At 49.1% G+C, this 18,379-nt stretch overlaps 1 long non-coding RNA gene across 2 annotated transcripts; it reads left to right on the top strand.

Moving 5' to 3' along the window:
• Positions 1 to 84: 84 nt before the first annotated feature.
• On the top strand, positions 85 to 18,015 carry LOC119857956. Of its 2 annotated transcripts, none has more exons than XR_005293745.2 (3): positions 85 to 408; positions 14,650 to 14,801; positions 16,243 to 18,015. It is a non-coding gene; the product is annotated as an uncharacterized LOC119857956 (long non-coding RNA). The 2 variants fall into 2 exon arrangements; XR_005293747.2 differs by lacking the exon at positions 85 to 408 and adding an exon at positions 9,731 to 11,539.
• Positions 18,016 to 18,379: the final 364 nt, after the last annotated feature.

The following is an 18,379-nucleotide window of genomic DNA, read 5'->3' as shown; positions in this document are numbered from 1 at the left end:
GCAGGAAGGGCATTTCCGGTGGCGAGAAACTGGAGAGGAAGGGGGGACTTCCGCCTCGGGGCGCGTGTCCTTTAAAAGGGCGTTTGAGGGGTAGGGGGTGGCGATGTAGGGCCCTGGGTGCCCTTGGTACCGTCCGCCCCGACCCCCTCGGGGAATGGACTCCTCCTCCTCCTCCCCCTCCCCCCCCCCCCCCCCCCCCCCCCCCGCCGCCGCTGCTGCTGCTGCCTGGGCCAGGCGTGGGGGTGGCGGCTCCCGGGGAGTTCTGAGCAGCTGAAAAGCAAACCCGCCCTTCCCCCCACGGGAAGCGGCAGCCTGCGGAACTACCGGCCACAAGGCGGATCCGGGTCAAGCGCTGGGGTTGGCTAGTGGAACCGCAGCTGCCGGAGCTAACACTGAAACAAGGGGCTGGTAGGGCTGCACGTTCTTGTGCTTTGGGGTCTAGCTGGTCTGTGGCTGCTGGGGGGTAGGGGCCCCCATCACGGCCTGCGGGGAAGGGCCTTGTATCTTCACCAGGATGTTCCTTATAAATATCCTCCCCCACCTTGGCGCTTATGATGTTCTTGGATCTCAGGGATGTCATGTGGCAGTGAGTTCCACAGGCTCTGGTGGTTTGTCTTTCTATTAAAAAATAAATTAATCAGTATTTACTTTTTCCTTTTGAATGTCCCACATTTTAATTTCAGTGAGTGGCCCCTTGTTCTTGTGTTATAAGACAGGGATGATAGAAGCTTTCAATCCAATCCACCTTTGCTATACCATTCATTATTTGATATACTTCTGTCATGTTTCCTTTCTAAGCTGAACATCCTCAAACTTTTCATTCTCTTTATATGGAATATGTCCAGGCCTTTGATCATTCTCATTGCTCTTCTCTGAAACCCTTCCAGCTTTACACTATCCTTTGTGAGATAAGGTGCCCAGCACTGCATGCACTACTCAGGATGAGGTTGACTTATAGAAAGGCATCATTACGATTTTTGGTAGTACTTTCCATCCCATTCCTTACTAACCCCGTTAGCTGTTTTTGACCACAGTTATGCTTTGGGCAGAAGTTTTCATTGAGTTGTCTGTGATAATGCCCAGTCCCTTTCTTGGATTAATGAGTGAATTTTGAATCCTGTGAGGTGTATTTCCCCTCCAATGTGCAGGTATTTCTCCTGCAATGTATGCCGTTTAACACCAGAGTTTGTTTGCTCATTCATCTAGCTTGGTTAGCTCTCTGGTCCTGACTAACCTAAATAACTTTTATTCCAACAAAGCCCCTTGCCAACTGTGTCCACATATCTATTCAGGGGACACCATCATAGGGCCTAATCACATCAGCCACACTATCAGAGGCTCGTTCACCTGCACATCTACCAATGTGATATATGCCATCATGTGCCAGCAATGCCCCTCTGCCATGTACATTGGCCAAATAAAAGAATAAATGGACACAAATTAGACATCAAGAATTATAACATTCAAAAACCAGTCAGAGAACACTTCAGTCTCTTTGGTCACTCACTTACAGACCTAAAAGTGGCAATTCTTCAACAAAAAACTTCAAAAACAGACTCCATGGAGAGACTGCTGAATTGGAATTAATTTGCAAACTGGATACAATTAATTTAGGCTTGAATAAAGACTGGGAGTGGATGTGTCATTACACAAAGTAAAACTATTTCCCCATGTTTATCCCCCCCCCCCCCCCCGCCACTGTTCCTCACACGTTCTTGTCAACTGCTGGAAATGGCCCACCTTGATTATCTCTACAAAAGGTTCCTCCTCTCCCACCCCCCCACCTCCCGTCCCACTCTTCTCCTGCTAGTAATAGCTCACTTTACCTGATCACTCTTGTTACAGTCTGTATGGTAACACCCATTGTTTCATGTTCTATGTGTATATAAAATCTCCCCACTGTATTTTCCACTACATGCATCCGATGAAGTGAGCTGTAGCTCACGAAAGCTTATGCTCAAATAAATTTGTAAGTCTCTAAGGTGCCACAAGTACTCCTTTTCTTTTTGCGGATACAGACTAACATGGCTGCTACTCTGAAATCTAAATAACTTTGTCATCTGCCAGTGTTGCTACCTCACTACTCACCCCATTTCTAGACCATCAATAAATATATTAAACAATAAAGGACCTAGTACAGAATCTTGAGGTGCCCCACTGTTAACCTTCTGCCAGGATGAAAACCAATAATTTAATCCTAATCCTTGCTTTCTGGCTCTTAGCCAGTTTTTTAACCAGGACTGTATTTTACCCCTTATCCCATGACTGCTTTGCTTCTTTAGAAACCTCGTGCTGAAGTCTAAATAAATTGACAACTGGTTCTTCTTTTTTTCACTGCTTTATTAAGAAGAATTCTGGTAGAAATTTTAGAGACAAGGTATTGGAGTGGTTTGACATCATGTTTGATCCAAAAGGGCAATTCCAACATTTGTTCTCAATGTCTCTGGTTGCTGGTGGGTCAATCTTTTCAGTGATGTGGGCCGCAGGCATACTTGTGTGGCACTTCCACAGGCAACATACAGAAGCAAAATGGCATCCTCCATGTGGTTTGACCTCACACTTAAGGTGCGAGGTCACACTTTGCAGAGGATGCTATTTTGCTTTACAAAATGGTGACCTCCATACAGCATGATCATACAGTACAGTGTGTGTGTGACGTCATGCTGCATGGAGGATCCCATCTTGTAGAGCAAAATCGTGTGGGGCTGTACAGAATCATCCCAGGGCTGTATTTGGACCACAGGCTGCCAGTTGAACCATTCATAGCTAATGCACCGCCTCCTCTCTCTTGGGCTCAGAAAACATTCTGTGTTACTTATTGCACAGATCTGAAATGATGCAGGTGCAGCTTTAACATTTCCTTCCTCTGGTTTATTTAAAGTACACACTCCAGAAGCAATGCCAGGTTGAGCCTGAATATTAAGATATTAGAGTTCACACCATCTGCAGGGCTGTAAAATGACATCTACTGTAATGTATGTGCAAGGGGCTGAGTCACAGATGCTGCTGGAACCTTAAAGAGATACTGACCTGAAATCTAATTAACTTAAAATGAACTAGCAGTAATTTCAGCTACTAAACTTGCCTGAGTTCCCCTGGAAACTGGCTTTCTGAGGACATTTTCCTATCTCAGTATTTTTCTTCTGTTTCTGTGGAGACACACAAGGAAGTTAAATCCACAACTGATTGAATACAGAGAGGGAAAACTGAAACTGACTGCCCACAAAGTGCTGCCAAATGTGTAAAAGAAGCAGAATGAGGGAGACATTCTTTTCTCCTCCTCTTTCCCCTTAACAAAATTATTTGTAACTATTAAGTATAAGATTTTCAAACTGAATTTTTTAATTCAGGATGGTTTCCCTTTCCCTTTGAATTTTGTGAGGTCTTCAATCTTACTGCAGTTCTCTTGCATTTAATTTACTGTAAAGTGAGAGTTCATTGTAGGAAATGAAGGTTTAAAAATATAAAAACCAGAATGTGAGCTGCTTCCCGTCCTGGTTTACTTTAAAGTGGCCGGATACGTTATTAAACAGCATTCCTTTCTCTTTTAATTTGAAATGTACTTTTTCCTCCTTGTTTGAACAGCTGCTGGAAAAAATCCTGGAAAAAAACCAATCAAATTCAATTTGTCCTTACTCCTTCAATAATCCAGTCTGGCTCTGATTATGACACTTAGTAAGTGCTGGTTGTATTTTCTGTGCTCTTGTGGTCTTGGAGGGAACATTCTGTACACAGTACCTTTTTAAAAAAATGTCATGCTGGCGAAAGATGCCAACTTGACGACTTTGGAAAGACCTCAGCTTAGTTGTAGAATGGATACTGCACAGTATGGGCTGGGGTACTTGGAGCATCATCTCCGCTCACCAGCATGTCGGGACTTGAAGGACCACCTGTAGCACTAAGAAGAATCCAGTAATCCTACCTGTTCCATTCAATTATAAAAGTCCAATTCCGCAGACTCCCACAGAGCCAATTTACTCATGTGTATGGGATTACAGAGGGGTACAGTGATTCCTGTGTAAGTGCCTGCAGAATTGGGCCCATGGGTGTTAGAGAGGGAAATGACCTATTAGGTCACATTTAGTCTGTCTCACCCCACTGTTCTCACATTCTGTCAGGCTGATCTTAAATGCCTCTAGCCACGAAGGAGACTAATCTGCCTTAATGTTAGGAAATAGTTCTTGGTGTTCAACCTTCATATTTTCTTAATTTTATCCCATTACTCCATTGCACCATGTCCGGCCATTTCCCTTTCTTCCTTATTATGCCCTTCACAGATACCTGACAACTGCCATATCCTCCCCGCAACTGGCTTCCAGTACATTATACATTAGCTAGTGTAATCTTTCCTTATGAGTCAGTCTTTTTGGCCCCTTATGCCTCTTGTTGCATTTCTGAGGATCTTTTATATCTTTATGGTATCCAGAGTGGAACCTGGTATTCTAGGTACAGTTACATCGGAGCTTTATAGAAAGGGTGTATCCTCTCCCTGCTCCATGAGGTGATGCTTTTGTATATGCAGCTCAAATTTACTGACACTCTTGGTGCAGGGACCTCATCAGTTCAAGTCCATATCTAATAGGCTGTTGATCGTCTCTAGCTTTAGCATTTTGGCATTACTGCTTTTCTCAAGTGTCTCCCATTAAATACCAGTTTAGACTGTCTCCCTTCCCCACATCAGATATTGTCAGTTTCATTGTCCTGGTTGGATCACTGAACTTCAGCTCCTACTTCTTGTCGTTCTCAGTCCTGTTGTGTTCTTTTTCTGTCCTCCCTAGGGTTTGCAGCTCCTCCCAATTTAATAGCATGTGCAAATTGAATTAGAACACTGTCTGGGCCTTCTTCTGGATCACCAGTGAAGATGCTGAATGAACCCAAACACAGCACCAATATGTATGGCCTCCTACTGAACACCTTCTGTTCCTTCCCGCAAACCTAACACAGGGCCTTTCCTCTGTTTGAATCCATTCCATGTCACACTGATGCTATCCTCATCAATATACTCCCGTAAAATGAAGAGAGCTTTGGTTTGCTGCTGGGAGCTTATTTGTGCTGCGCTTACAGTGGTGGTTTATGCCATGTGGGACATTGTCCTCTGGGATGAAAACCTGACCACCTCTTGTACCTCACTCTACACAGGTAGTTAGGACAGTCATGCCTCTCAGCCAATGCTCTCCTGGACCAGATTTGATGATGAGCTGAAAAGCTCCATATTATTACTAACTTCAACCCAGAAAACATTCCTTCTTACAAATTAGTATTATGATGTATAACCATTGGCTTGCGGTTGCTAGCTGGGGATGTCACCACATGCAAACTGGAGCACTTCATTGTTTGCGCACTAGTAGTAACAGAGAATAGCTGTAGCTCACAAAAGCTTATACTCAGATAAATTTGTTAGTTTCTAAGGTGCCACAAGTCCTCCTTTTCTTTATGCGAATACAGACTAACACGGCTGCTACTCTGAAACCTGTTACTTCAGAGTTAGGACAGATAGCAGGAGGCGGGCGCACAGCTTAGAGCAGCTCTGATGCTTTCCATCCAGCAGAGAGCAGTGGTGGGAAGGCTGGAGAAAGGCTATTGCATATTCGTCAGTTTCGAAAGATCTCTGAAGTTGTGCAGTTGAATCACAGACACACAGAATTACATGCGCAGTAATCAGAAAGAAAGAGAATGTTTGCATCTGGGATTTCCTCAGCTGACTCCAAAGATCATGTGGAAGAAAGTTTTAGCAGCCAGGGCTCAGCTGTGGTTTATCTGTGCATTTCCTCGGGAACACATCAGTCCTTCCTCTCCCCCTGCCCCACCACAGGCTCTTTTGGTTTTGAATAGTTGTCTGTGTACGATCCAAGCAGTATCGCGTCATCTTCTGACACCTCCTAGCGAGCATTTCATCACACTGGGTGCTAGATCTTCAGATGTAGCCTGTAAGGGTGGGTTCTGTTTCACCAGCTAGGTTACTCCTTGATCCGTGATGCGTTATGCTGTACCACTCACTTTTGCAGACGCTGTACTGCAGTGCCTTTGTTCTCTTCCCATTTGCCTCCTTTAGCTGACTGCAGCAGACAGTTCCTGGATTTCTCGCTGAGTTGCCACTGCTACTTTCCCTTGAAACAGAGCCAGCATCTCCTCTTCTGACATCACCTCTGCCCATGCATCTTACACAGTCTTCTGGATTTGAAGCCCCACTATTCCCTGACCTCGGCTGTCCCCCACCTCTGGAAGAGTTTTCAATGCTTTTCCCCGTGGAGGGTTGCTATTTAAGAGCCAGCGACAGAGTTGAAGGTTTCAGGCTTTTCCCCATTAGTCTAATAGGAGTTTCTGTCAGCAGTTCCTAGGGGACTGATGTGCAATAAGGAGCATGTTCACAAGCTGTCCAGTCCCTTTTCTTCCACACTGTAAATTCTTAATGCAGCAGGTTCCTTTTTACTGTAGGATGACGGGTCCCTTGTGATCAGGGAAACCATGCTGCAGTCATGCTAGCATGAGTCTGCTGAGTAGCTAGGGAACTGGTCTGGGAATCAGGAGCTGCTACTGTCCTGCTGGGTGACTTTGGGCAAGCCATTTCCCCTCTCTGTGCCTAGATGGGATAATTACACTTACCGCCTTTCTTAAAGTGCTTTCAGATCTCTGGATTGAAAACCTTTTCAGAATAGTATCCTAGCAGCAGATGGGCCAGAGAGACAGGGAAGCAGAGGAAATGAATGTTATGGGCCTTTGGAGGTGAACATCAGCATCTGCTCTCCCCCTCTCCTGTGCAAACCGTCCTGCCGAGTCATCCGCCCAAGGGGTCCCCTGGTGCCTTTGAAGAATCCCCGTCAGTACCCCTCTTTCTGCCTCTCAGCCGCGTACACGAGGAGAAGATGGTGCATACAGTGGGAAAGAGGACAATTGAATTTGCTCTTGCAGAGGGGCGGGAGTTAGTGAGCTTTACGAAGGATGGAAGACTTTAACATGGAAACAAAGAGACTCAGTAACCGGCTGAAGAGTACAGCAAGGAGACTTGTTGAAAGCCCAGATCACAGACTCGGCCTGGAGACTGAGAAGCAGAGATGGGTTGTGTTCCTCTAAACCAGAAACGAAACGGGGAGGGTGAAACTCTTGTCAGGTTAAGTGGAGAAGCGCAGGCGTTCACTAGGGCTAAGTGAGCCTCTTTTAAGAGCAGAAATCCTGTGTACAAAGCCAGGCCCGGATCCTGCCAGGGGAGCCTCATTGAAGTTGCTGAAGCACAGAGCAGCTTGCAGGATTGGAGGCCCCAGTTGGGACAAATGCTCCGCTGGTGAAGTGCCCACTGCAAATGATAAAGGCAGAGGGAGGCTATTGAAAAGGTGAAATGGATTCTCTGTTAGAAGCCAGATGGCTTGATTCATGGCTTTCATCCCTGCCACTGCCAGAGAGGGGAGGGAGGGGTTGGAGGAACGGGGGAAGTAAAAGGGAGGTTAAATACATTTCTCTGATTTATTGCTATCCATTTTTACCATAAAGGATGATGGGTGTGTGTGTGTGGGGGAATTCCTATTGCAAAAGCATATTCCATGAGCAAAGTCTGGCCCTAGCACAGAGTACAATCTCCAAGGTGGAAGTTACGGAGCAGCATAAGAAAACCAAGCGCAGTGACTCACCGGGGCTGGATGGTAAATACCTCTACAGGTCGCGGTGGCAATCAAGTGTGAAATAGCAGAGCTACTCTTGGGGATGCTTAGTCCCACAGCCGTCTGGGAAGCTCGGAAAGTCAGACCTATGCAGTCTGGCTTTAACATGGAGCTAAGGGAGGTCCTAGGAGTTACTGCCTCTAAATGCCCCATTGCTCGAATACGGTCTCAGCTGTGCATCTGATACAGGGCTAGTTTGAGTCTGACCGGCAGTCCTTGGCCCCAGCTGAAAATCCCATATCTGCTATCCTGCCCGAGGCTCCCTGAGAAACTTCAGTCCTGGCCTAAGTCAGGACTGGGAAGCAGCTGGAAGAGGCTGTTCCACTGCTGCCAGCACTATCTATCCTGGCTGCACTATAGCCTCGCCCCCTTCCATTTGCCACATGCTGCCAGCTTCAGCCCCAGCTGCCTGCTTCTAAGGGACAGTGGGGGTGTGGCTGCTGGCTGAAGAGGATGCAGCCCAGCAGCTGGGAGATGCAAGAGAGCTGGGCGTGGGGCACAAAAAAAAAGGCAGATAAGCCTTAAAGGAGGAGAGACCTGAAATGTACCTGCATAGGTGCACACTTCTCTCCAGGTGGGATTCGGTGGCCCCCAGCTTCCTGCCTTTGGAGAACTGTTGTAGCCATATTAATCCTAGACCCCTCCACCCCCCAGGCAGGACTTTGAGTGAATCCCCCGCGGAGGCCTTCTGGGGCAGCTGTAGTTTGTGTGTCCATGTGCATGCTGTTTCCTGCGTAGGCTCTCCGGCAGCTGGCCCAATCAGAACTGGAAGCCCTTTGTATTTCCCAGCAAGCAAGCTGCTATTCCTTCAGCTGCTCCCATGGGAGCTGTGACACGGGGGTGTCTGTTCCTACCTGCCCTAGCAACCCCCAAGAAGGGTCACTCTGTGTGAGCGGCGATAGGTGAATAATTGTTGTGTCTAGTGTGTGGGTGCTGGGTGGTGTTGGTGGTCCGTGATTTACAGGAGGTCGCACTAGATGATCTGGTGGTCCCTTCTAGCCTTAAGCCCTATGATGCTGTGAGTAGTGGGGTGCCCCCCGTGAGTTGGGCGTGGGGGTGAGAGTGATGGAATCTGTTAGTTTATATCTCAGGTGACATCTAAAGCTGGGGGATCCCCAAGAGCATGAAAAAGTATAAATCCTCTCTAGTCACAAATGTTGGGCCAGATCTACAGCTGGGGTAAAGCACCATAACTCTTCTGCTGTCAGTGGAGCCACACTGGTTCACAGCCGAAGAGGATCTGGCCCATGATTAATATGATTATTTATTTGTATTGCCATGGTGCCTAGCAGCCTCACTCCTAGCCTGCACCCCGTTGTGCAAAGTGCTGTACGAACACAGTCTCTGTGCCAATTAAACCCTCACACCACAAAATCTCCATGATGCTATACTGTACTTCGGGCGATTCTGGCACAGCTAGAAATCATTTCAGCCTGTACGCTTCCTGTTCTGATTTCTTATCTGTATCACCTAGGAGCCCCAGCCTTGGCCCAGGACCCCACTCTGCCAGGCTCTGTGCAAACACAGCACAAAGAGATGGTCCCTGACCCAACGAGCTTACCATCTAAGTAGTCCAGGGGCTATTTATTCCTTTCCCAACAGCTTGTGCTTTGTTTCTTCCCACCGGGGCCTTTCTTTGGTGGTGCTGTGGCAGGGGTTAAAATGAGGGGAGTGCCAGCGGAGCAACACAACCCCCTCCCCTGCTAAAAACAGAGGGTCCGCCCCCCCCAACCAGCACAGCCCCTCCTTTCCTCCTGCCCTTTGGCTGGTGCAGTAAGTGCTCCCTCTGCCGTTTCAGTCTACCGTAGCCACTGTGCTCTGTTACTGCAGCGGGGTAATCTGATGTCATTTAGTCTGTGTCCAGATTAGATGGCAGCATGTTTTAGGAATTTCTGGTCCCTGATCCACAGGGAGCTGGTACCATGGAGCTGTTCAGTGACTATTCACTCCCCTATTTTAACGAGATGCAGTGAGTCATAGAGATGCTTCTTAGAAATTGTGCTGTACTAAGGTGCTACGTGCTGGCTCAGGAACAGAGAACAGGCCTCCACAGGCCTGGCACTGCTGTTGTGTAGTAGATGGGGATGCATGTCCCATCTTGGCAGCTGAGGAGATAAGGTTATCTCTGCGCTGATGGGTACTGTCTTGCAGTTAGTGTTGCCAGCTGTCCCACTGCTTTTATCAGATCTCTTGGCTGGGTGAGTTTGTTTGTTCCTGGGTGGATGGCACTATGTTTTGGCTTGTTCAGCCTTGTACTTGATAAAACTTGTCTGGCCTGATCTGCATTCAAGCGTTTAACTTGTAGTACTCTTTCCCTCTTGTGGGAATGAGTGTTTCCCAGCCAGCAATCTGAATCCAATAGAAGGAACGGATCGCTTGTGGCTTGTCTCTCCCAAGAAACCTGGGGGCAGGCGTAGACGGAAGGCCGGATTCAGCCGGGGGTGCAGAGTGCACCTGCAGGTGTAGCAAGTAGGGCAGAAAGTCCATTGAAAGGGGGAATTGTGGCAAGCCAAAGCAGCCCCAATCCCCCTGCTATAGGGAGGCTGGCATGGGGCAGCTCCGCCGGAAGAGCCAAGGGCTCTTGTCAGAACAGTTAGGCAGTTTCTTGGCCCAGCCAACTGCTGGTGGATTCAAAAGCTGCCCTGCCCTGATGGAAACCCTGGGGGAGCACACTGGGAGTTGCTGTCACCTGTCCTTCCTTGGGGAACAGGGAGGATGTAATGAATGCAGAATCTGCCATATGCTCTCAGGATCCCCCTCCGATCTGCGATAACTATATGGTTGTTGTCTTAGGCCTGGTCTGCACTAGAAAATTAGGTCGCGTTAACGACGTTGGTCGGGGTGTGAAAAATGCACACCTCTGAGCAGCGTTGTTAAGCCGACCTAAGTCCTGGTGTACGCAGCACTAGGTCAATGCAAGAATTCTTCCGTTGACCTAGCTACTGCCTCTCGGGGAGGTGGATTACCTATGCCAACAGGCGAATCCCTGCTGTCAGCGGAGGTGGTGTCTACACTGAAGTGCTACAGCTGTGCCACTGTAGTGTTTTAAGTGTAGACAAGCCCTTAGTTCTCCCCTGGTGTTTGCAGCTCAAGTTCAGCTCTGTTCCCAGTAGCTTCATTTATTTTTGGTGTTTCTCTTGGCAGCATGCTCATTGCATCGACCTGGGCTTCTCTTAGTTCTCTTTTGGCTATCTGAGGTTCCCATTTTTAGAGGTCTGTTTCCCAGCACTGAACTCAGTCATTTGGGGATTTCAGTTCCCTTTTCTAGCAGGCTTTTATTTTCAGTTTCCATCCATTTCGGTTTTGCCGTTTCATTCTGTAGGCAATCAAAGGGAATTTGTTCTAGTTAATTTCATAACAACATATGGTTTCAACATGACATCCTCTCCTGCCGATCTAAGCCGTCATTTAAGCCCGAATCCTGCTAGGTGCTGAGTGCCTTCAGACCCCATTGAAGCTGGTGGGAATTAAGGATGCTTGGCATTTTTCTGCATGCTCTCAGCACCTTGCAGGATCCGTCCCCTTGGACTCTGGGGATTTGATGACCAGGGAACAGACATTGTTTGCTCTCCCTCTTGATGGCTCATGAGCTACGAATTCTTGTGGCTTTTCTCAACAGTGTTATTTGAACTTTAGAAGCTTCTCCTTTTTTTCCAGTTGATGAGCTACCCTTGGCATTTCTGTCACATGTGTGACTCAGACAGATACTTTCTGCCTGGCTTAGGGATTTCTGTGAGTCTTCAGATTTGACTAGGCTGCCTTGGGTCATTGCTGTCCCATTCTGATGAATAGCCACAGTCACTGATAATGTGCTATCAGCGTTGGCTGCACCCGGCTGGATGTAATGTGCGTGCAGTGATTTGTCTGTCACCACCATCACGTTTCGGGTGAGTGTTTGTGAAGGATGTGGAGATGGTCAGATGCTGCTCTGGTTAGAATGCTAGGGCAGGGCCCAATCCATAGCCTCCTCAGCAAGCAGCAATTGCAGATTTGTTTTTACTGCATTGAGCTCAGTCCTGCAGCCTTACGCAGTTCTTTCTATGGGAGAAGCTCCCCTCAAAATCAGTGGGAGTTTGGCCTGTTAGACCCTGGCCTCAATTTTGAAGAGTGGCCACTAACTTTGAATGCCTCCGTTTTTGGAGGCCCAGTTTGAGATACCAAGGGACTGATCTTCAGAGGCAGTGAGCATCTCCAATTCCTGTTGGCCTCTACTCTGAACGCCAGGTTGTCTAGGCCAGATTTTCAAAAGAGTTCAGCTCCCATTTAGGCTCCTAGGGCAGATTTGCAAAACCAGACCACTCATCATGTGGGAGATGCTGGGGGCTGAGCTCTTTGGACAGTCTGGCTCGGTGTGTCTCAAGTGGAGCACCCCAAATCCCTGGGCACGTTTCAGACTGTAGGCCTGACGTTGTCATGTGCCTCAGTTTCCCCCATCTGCTAAAGAGGAGACTAATATTTCCCTTCCACCAGGGCTGTGGTGACAGTGCCTTAACCTTTGTACAGAGATCTGATGAAAGGTGCTAGGGAAGTGCAGGATCTCACAAGGCTTCCCCTCCTCCCGGAGCCCTGTGAATAGGTTTCTTCTCCCCTCCGTTTGCCTGGCAGTGTCGCATCCCGTCTGAGTGGATGAGGCAGAGCGGGAGAGCCATGGAGCAACCTCTGCATTCTCCCCTTTGCCAGTGGGAAGGCCTGAGGACAAGCATTCCTCTTACCAGGCCCTGGGAGAGGCCTTGTTGAGAACCTACCTAATGCTAGCGCTGACAAACACCTGCAGCCCTTTCCTCCAAACTCGCAGTGTGCGTGCCACTGCACGCAGTCCCTGGAGAGGTCTTGTATCACCAGAAGCAGGACTGCTGTGAATGAAGGGGATGGGCTGGTGGTTGTACTTTACTCTCCAGTGTCTTGTCTAGTCCAGTTGGCAATGATCCAGGTGATGGGACCGGCACCCCTTCCCTGAGGTCCACAGCCTGATGAATCTTCCCTGCAGGAGCTGTTTCCTCGCCAGATTTCTCCTAGTTCTGACACCCTGCACAATCCCCTTCGGTTGTTGGTGTTCACCCCCCAAGATGCATGGGCCTGGTTAGCCAACCAAATGTATTTAGATAAGCCAACCCGGCTCCTGCCATCGTTTGTCTTATCTAAATACGTTTTTTGCTTCTAGCCCTCCCCTGTCCATCCCTCCCTCCCTTAACAAATTGGCTGATCAGTAGGGATTAGGGCTGGGTTGGGTAAAGGTAGGAGTCTAATCTGATTGGAATCAAACCCATACTGCTCTGCAAAGGGAAAATTGTTCCCGTCTTACCTGTTCAGGGAGGTTTTGTGAAGGGGGGGAGGAAACTTACGACAATCTTAGATGAGGTGGTGAGATAATAGCATTGTTTTTAGCCTTTGCATAGCACCTTTCCTCTTCCCAACTTTACCCATTCTAATGTGCAGGTGCTCAGATACTACGCCCAGAAAGGATCTATTCTCAACAGAGTAGTAGGGCCTGAACGAATCTCCCATCGATCTCAGCTGAAGTTGTGCGAGCTTAGCTCTTCTGAAAACCAGGATCCTCTCATTGAAATCCTCACTACGCCCTGGTGAGACAAGAGAATAGTACTGTCCCAGTTTTATACTCGGGGAAACTGAGGCCGCATCTGTACTATGGGTGCTATAGCAGCATAGCTACTGCACTACAACCCCATAGCGTAGACATGGACTCCAGTGACGGAAGGGGTTTTTCTGTTGCTATAGGAACTTCACCTTCCTGAGTGACGGTAGCTAGGTTGATGGAAGCATTCTTCCACTGACCTAACAGTGACCTAACCCTAACACCCGGGGTTCGGTTAGCTTAGCTACAGTGCTCGGGGTGGGCTGGGGTGGATTTTTCACCCCCCTGAACGCCATAGCTATGTTGACCTACATTTTAAGTGGAGATTTCCTGCAGAGAAGAGAAGTGACTTGCCCAAGGCCATCACAGGGAATCACTGTCTGTGCCAGGCTCAGAACTGAGGACTTCTGGCTCCCAGGCCTTGCTTAAATCATGTGGCTTCTTGGTTTTTATTTGGGTTTTTAAAAATCGCTTGCTGAAATCCTTCCCAAGAGCCTATTCAGGGAAATAAACAGTTGTTGGGTAAGGGGCAGCATTTTGTTAGGGAGTAAAAATTATTTGAAATGCTAAAAATAACGTCATATGAATGGCTGGGACTCCAAGCAAGAGTGTGTCTTCTCTCCAGCTCTTTTAGTATCTTGAACAGGCACTTAGGCCTGGTCCGCACACAGCCTGGCAACGAAATAATGAAACCGGGTTTTAGTCACAACTTTTGTGATTTCCGTGCAAGTTTGTTTGTAGACCAGGCTGTGCAGAGAAAACGGTGCTGGTGATTTACTAGGGGGCACTGTTCCCTCTGAGTCTGCACTGACCCAGTCCCCAGCATAGTGCTAGGAAGATGCTGCAGGTGCTGCCATTTGGATGAGCTGGGAAACTGAGGCCTGGATCACTTGTGATCATTAAAAGCTCCCAGACGCTTTTCACACATGTAGGGATCATACCGGCCTAGAGTGAGAAACTGAAAAGCCTTGGATGTCCCTCTTGGCTCCACGCTCACCTGGTCTCTCTCTCCCATTAAGAAATGAAATGCATCAAATAATGTCCATCTCTTTGTCTGAAATCCATGTAACAATCTCTCCCACGTTTTAAATGAGCTCTGACAACAGTGAGGGATCAAGGATTAAAGAGCTGTTGTCTTTGCAGCTGGTCAGGGCAGGACTGAACTCTCTATTCCTTCTCTAAAACTATTGAATGCCATGTTCAAGGTGGTGGTTGCTACAGCTGGGACATGTATGTGACACTGGCAGCTGAGTCCACCTCAAGAGGCCTGAGATTTTGAAAGCATTCCCAAGGGCCTAAGAGATCTCCTCGAAGCAAGAAGTTAGGTAGCCTTATAGGGATGTTAATCTCAATGCCCAGGTCAAATTCCAACTTAGTAAATGCATTCTCTGCTTTTCTCTTTAGAAATGGTATTCTCCTCCCCTTCCTATCCAGAACTGTTGCTGCCGTACACTGTTAATCAGCTGCCCTGTTCCATCCCAGAGGTGGCTGCCTTTCAGTGTTGTGATTCCTATGTACAGTTTGTAAAGCCCTTTGGGATGAACAGGACTATAAATGTAAGTTGTGGTCATTAATAAGACCCATGTTAACTCCCATGCTCTTCTCCATATGATAGTTAGGTCCCCGTCCTCTCATCTGATTGTCTCATTTTAGCTGCGCTGAATTGCAGCCTCACATCCTGTTGAAAGCCTGGCTCATCCTCGTGAGGCTGTATGGCTGCTCATGACAGTTAGTCATTCTGGGGCGAGGGCTCCGCATGGCGCTGCACAATGCCCTCTGCTGTCCTTGATCATACATGGAGCTGCAAAGCGCACATTTGGTTAGGGTAGAGCGGGGTGGGCACACTGTTTGGTCTGAGGGCCACATCGGGTTTCGGAAATTGTATGGAGGGCCGGTTAGGGGAGGCTGTGCCAGGCTGTGCCCCCAACCCCTATCTGCCCCCATTTGCTTCTCGCCCCCTGATGGTACCCCTCCCGGACTCCTGCCCCATCCAACCCTCCCCATTCCCTGACGGCCTCCCCAGGACCCCTGCCCCATCCACCCCCCCCACTCCCTGTCCCCTGACCACCCCTGGAACCCCTACCCCTGACTTCCCCCCACCGCCCCATCCAACCCCCCCTCCTTCCTGACTGCTCCCCTGGGATCCCTGCCCCCATTCAACCCCCCCACTCTCTGACTGCCCTGACGCCATCCACACCCCCACCCCCTGACCACCACCCTGAATTCCCCTGCCCTCTATCCAACCCACCCTGCTCCCTGCCCCCTTACCACGCAGCACAGAGCACTGGTGGCTGGCGGCGCTACAGCCGCGCCCCCCAGAGTGTTGCGCTGGTGTAGTGTAGTAAATTGCTCCCCGTAACTGCTACCAGCAGCATGTTCCTACGCGGAGCCGTTAAATACACGACACCGGCAGCATGACGCGCTGAGGCTGTGGGTGAGGGGGAACAGCGGGGCCGGGAGCGAGCATCTTGGGCCAGGAGCTCAGGGGCCAGACAGGAGGGTCCCATGGGCCGTAGTTTGCCCACCTCTGGGATAGAGGCTTCCCGTGGCTCAAGTGGGTTAAACACTTCCTGTCATTCGTGGGGTCTCCTTTCAGGCATGATTCCCACAGGGTGGGGCTGCATTTACCCACACCTGGGTGCAGTTTGCATGCCCCCTCTGTGTCCAGGAGGGGACATTCACACCCACTACCACCAGGAGGGGGCAGCCAGTGGTAGGCCCATTGCCCTCACCAGGCATCCAAAAGGATGTGGCCTGGAGGAGGCTGCCCAGGAGATACGCTGATCCAGGCACTGGTGGAGCTAGGTGTATGGGCAGCTCGGGTTGCTGGATCCCCACCATTGGGGGCTGCAGCCTGGTTTGTGCTGGCCGACATGGTCACTCTCAATTGGTATCCTCCTCCCTTCCCTTAGAGCTGCTTCCTCCTTTCCCCCACACGCTCCCCTCCTCCCTTCTCTCCCCCCAGCTCACTGCACAGACCATCTTCCTCCTTTCCAGACACCCTTCAGCGGCGATTCCTCTGTGACTCACCTTCACGAACCCAGAAAGAACCAGAACGAGATTCTCATGTGCTGGGACTTCTTTTGGGGCCCGAGACTTGATTCTCCACCAGCCTGACCTCCAGCTAAAGGGGAGACTACACCCTGCATCTCAGTTTTCAGATGCAAGTCAGCAGTGTGGCGATGCTATGGTGCAGAGACAAGCCAGAGATCCACCTGTAGTCTCTCCATCAAAGACAGTGGAGGCCTCCCTGCAGTTACAAGCTCTGCTGACACATGGTGGGATTCATTCCGAGCCCGGCGCAGGGACCAAGAGGGCAGGCAATGCACCTCCCCTAACTTGGGGCTGATTTGGCCCTTTGGTATCAGTCAGGGCAGCTGTAATTTACACTATGGTTGCAACAATCTCTGTAGACCACTGCCAAATAGCTGGCATTCGGGAATGCCCTGTCCTCTCCTGCTCCTCCACCAATGCCCCTGCTACAGGGTTATGGAGCTGGCTACGCTGACTATGTGCCCATTGGAGACGCCTTCTACATTGGGGGTATTCCCTGAATCTATATGGCACATGGCAAGGATGAATTCCCCCCTCCCCAATGCACCAGGAAAAGGGCTCTCTCTCTGTGTATATATATATGTTTCAGCTGTGGTGCTGAAAGGCCTCTTGCTGTGGTCCAGGGCCCCACAAAACCTTAATCTGCTTTGCAAGGACGGTGTGAATTTGCATGCAGCCTCTATCTGAAGTGACAGGGCAGAGGGGGATTTCTGGAGTAACTTCTGTCTTTCAAGATCTTGCTCCCTTTTTTGGGGAAACCCCCATCCCCTCCCATCAACCACATCGGAGCGTCCCCTCTGCGCCTCAACAAGATCATTTCCCTCCATGAAATCTGACAGTCCCAGTTTCCCATTGAATTGTAGCTGTTACTGTGGGAGGGGAGGCTAAAGAGATCAGCCAGGCCAATGCTTCCTCCTGGGAGGAGAGCAGCTAGGACATTACTTTTTTGTGGGGTGGGAGTGGGAAGGAGCAAATGGGGTGATGGTCCTGTGATGTTGACAGACCAGGTGCCAGCTCTTGGCAAGGCCCCTAGGCCTTACTGAACACTGACAAATGCATAGCTGGATTAGTCTAGGTGTTAGTATTGTTAAAATAGGTATTAGATTTATAAAAATGTATTTTGTGTTTAGACTTTATGAAATGCTTGTGAGTTTCTGCATGTGTTAATCTCACTTACAATAGCTGTATCCCATGTTAGACAATATTAAAGAGTTGGCTCTGAAATTCTAAATCTGGAGAGCAGCATTACCAAGTGTGAAATACTATTTTGCCACAAGAGGTCTCATCTCCTGTCCAACAAAAGAAGGCCCATAGACACCAGACAAGTCATTGTGGAACATCAGAGGACAAAATACTTTGCTGATTGTTTCCCCCTCCAGCCATGAACAGGGGACATGCATGTGGACTCATCCCATCAGCTTGAACTCTGGGGGAAGCGAATAAAAATCCCTGACAAGGAGAAACTGTATCTTTATGCTGCTTGGACTCTGAGGGGAAAGGGTTACTAAGCATAAGCAAAAGATCCCCAGTGCTTGGCCTGGGTTAGCTCTTAAGGACATATAGAGCTTGCTTATTATAGATGCTTCTGCCACCGGTTGGAACCTAAGAATGTAACTCGTGTGTGTGTGTGTTTACCTGCTTTAACCTTGTCAATAACTCCCTTACTTCTTTTTCTTAGTTAATAAATTTGTAATTAGTTTATTATAGGCTAGTTTATTATACAAGTGTCATCTTTGGTGTCAGATCTTAAGTGCAGTTGACCTGGGGTAAGTGACTGGTCCTTTGGGACTGGGAGTAACCTGAATATTATGATTTTTGGTGTGAGGGACTGGGAGTTCTCTAGAAGTGTGGGGGGCCACTGGCACCTGGACTGTTGCCCTGCCCATAAGGCCCCACCTCCGCTTGGCCTCTCCCTCCCGAAGCCCATCCTCACTCCGCCTCTTCCCCTGAGGGCCCCCCACCACTCGCTCCTCTCCGTTCCGTCCCTTGAGGTCCCCCTGCCCACCACTTGCTCCTCTCTACCCCCTTCTCAGAACGGGGGGCAGGGGGCCACGGGCCCATCACTTTTTCCTGTCTTAGA

This window comes from Dermochelys coriacea, chromosome 1, assembly GCF_009764565.3.
Source record: "Dermochelys coriacea isolate rDerCor1 chromosome 1, rDerCor1.pri.v4, whole genome shotgun sequence".
NCBI classification, from domain to species: Eukaryota; Metazoa; Chordata; order Testudines; family Dermochelyidae; genus Dermochelys; species Dermochelys coriacea.
Note: the sequence above shows the minus strand (reverse complement) of the source record. Positions and strands in the feature narration are given on the sequence as shown.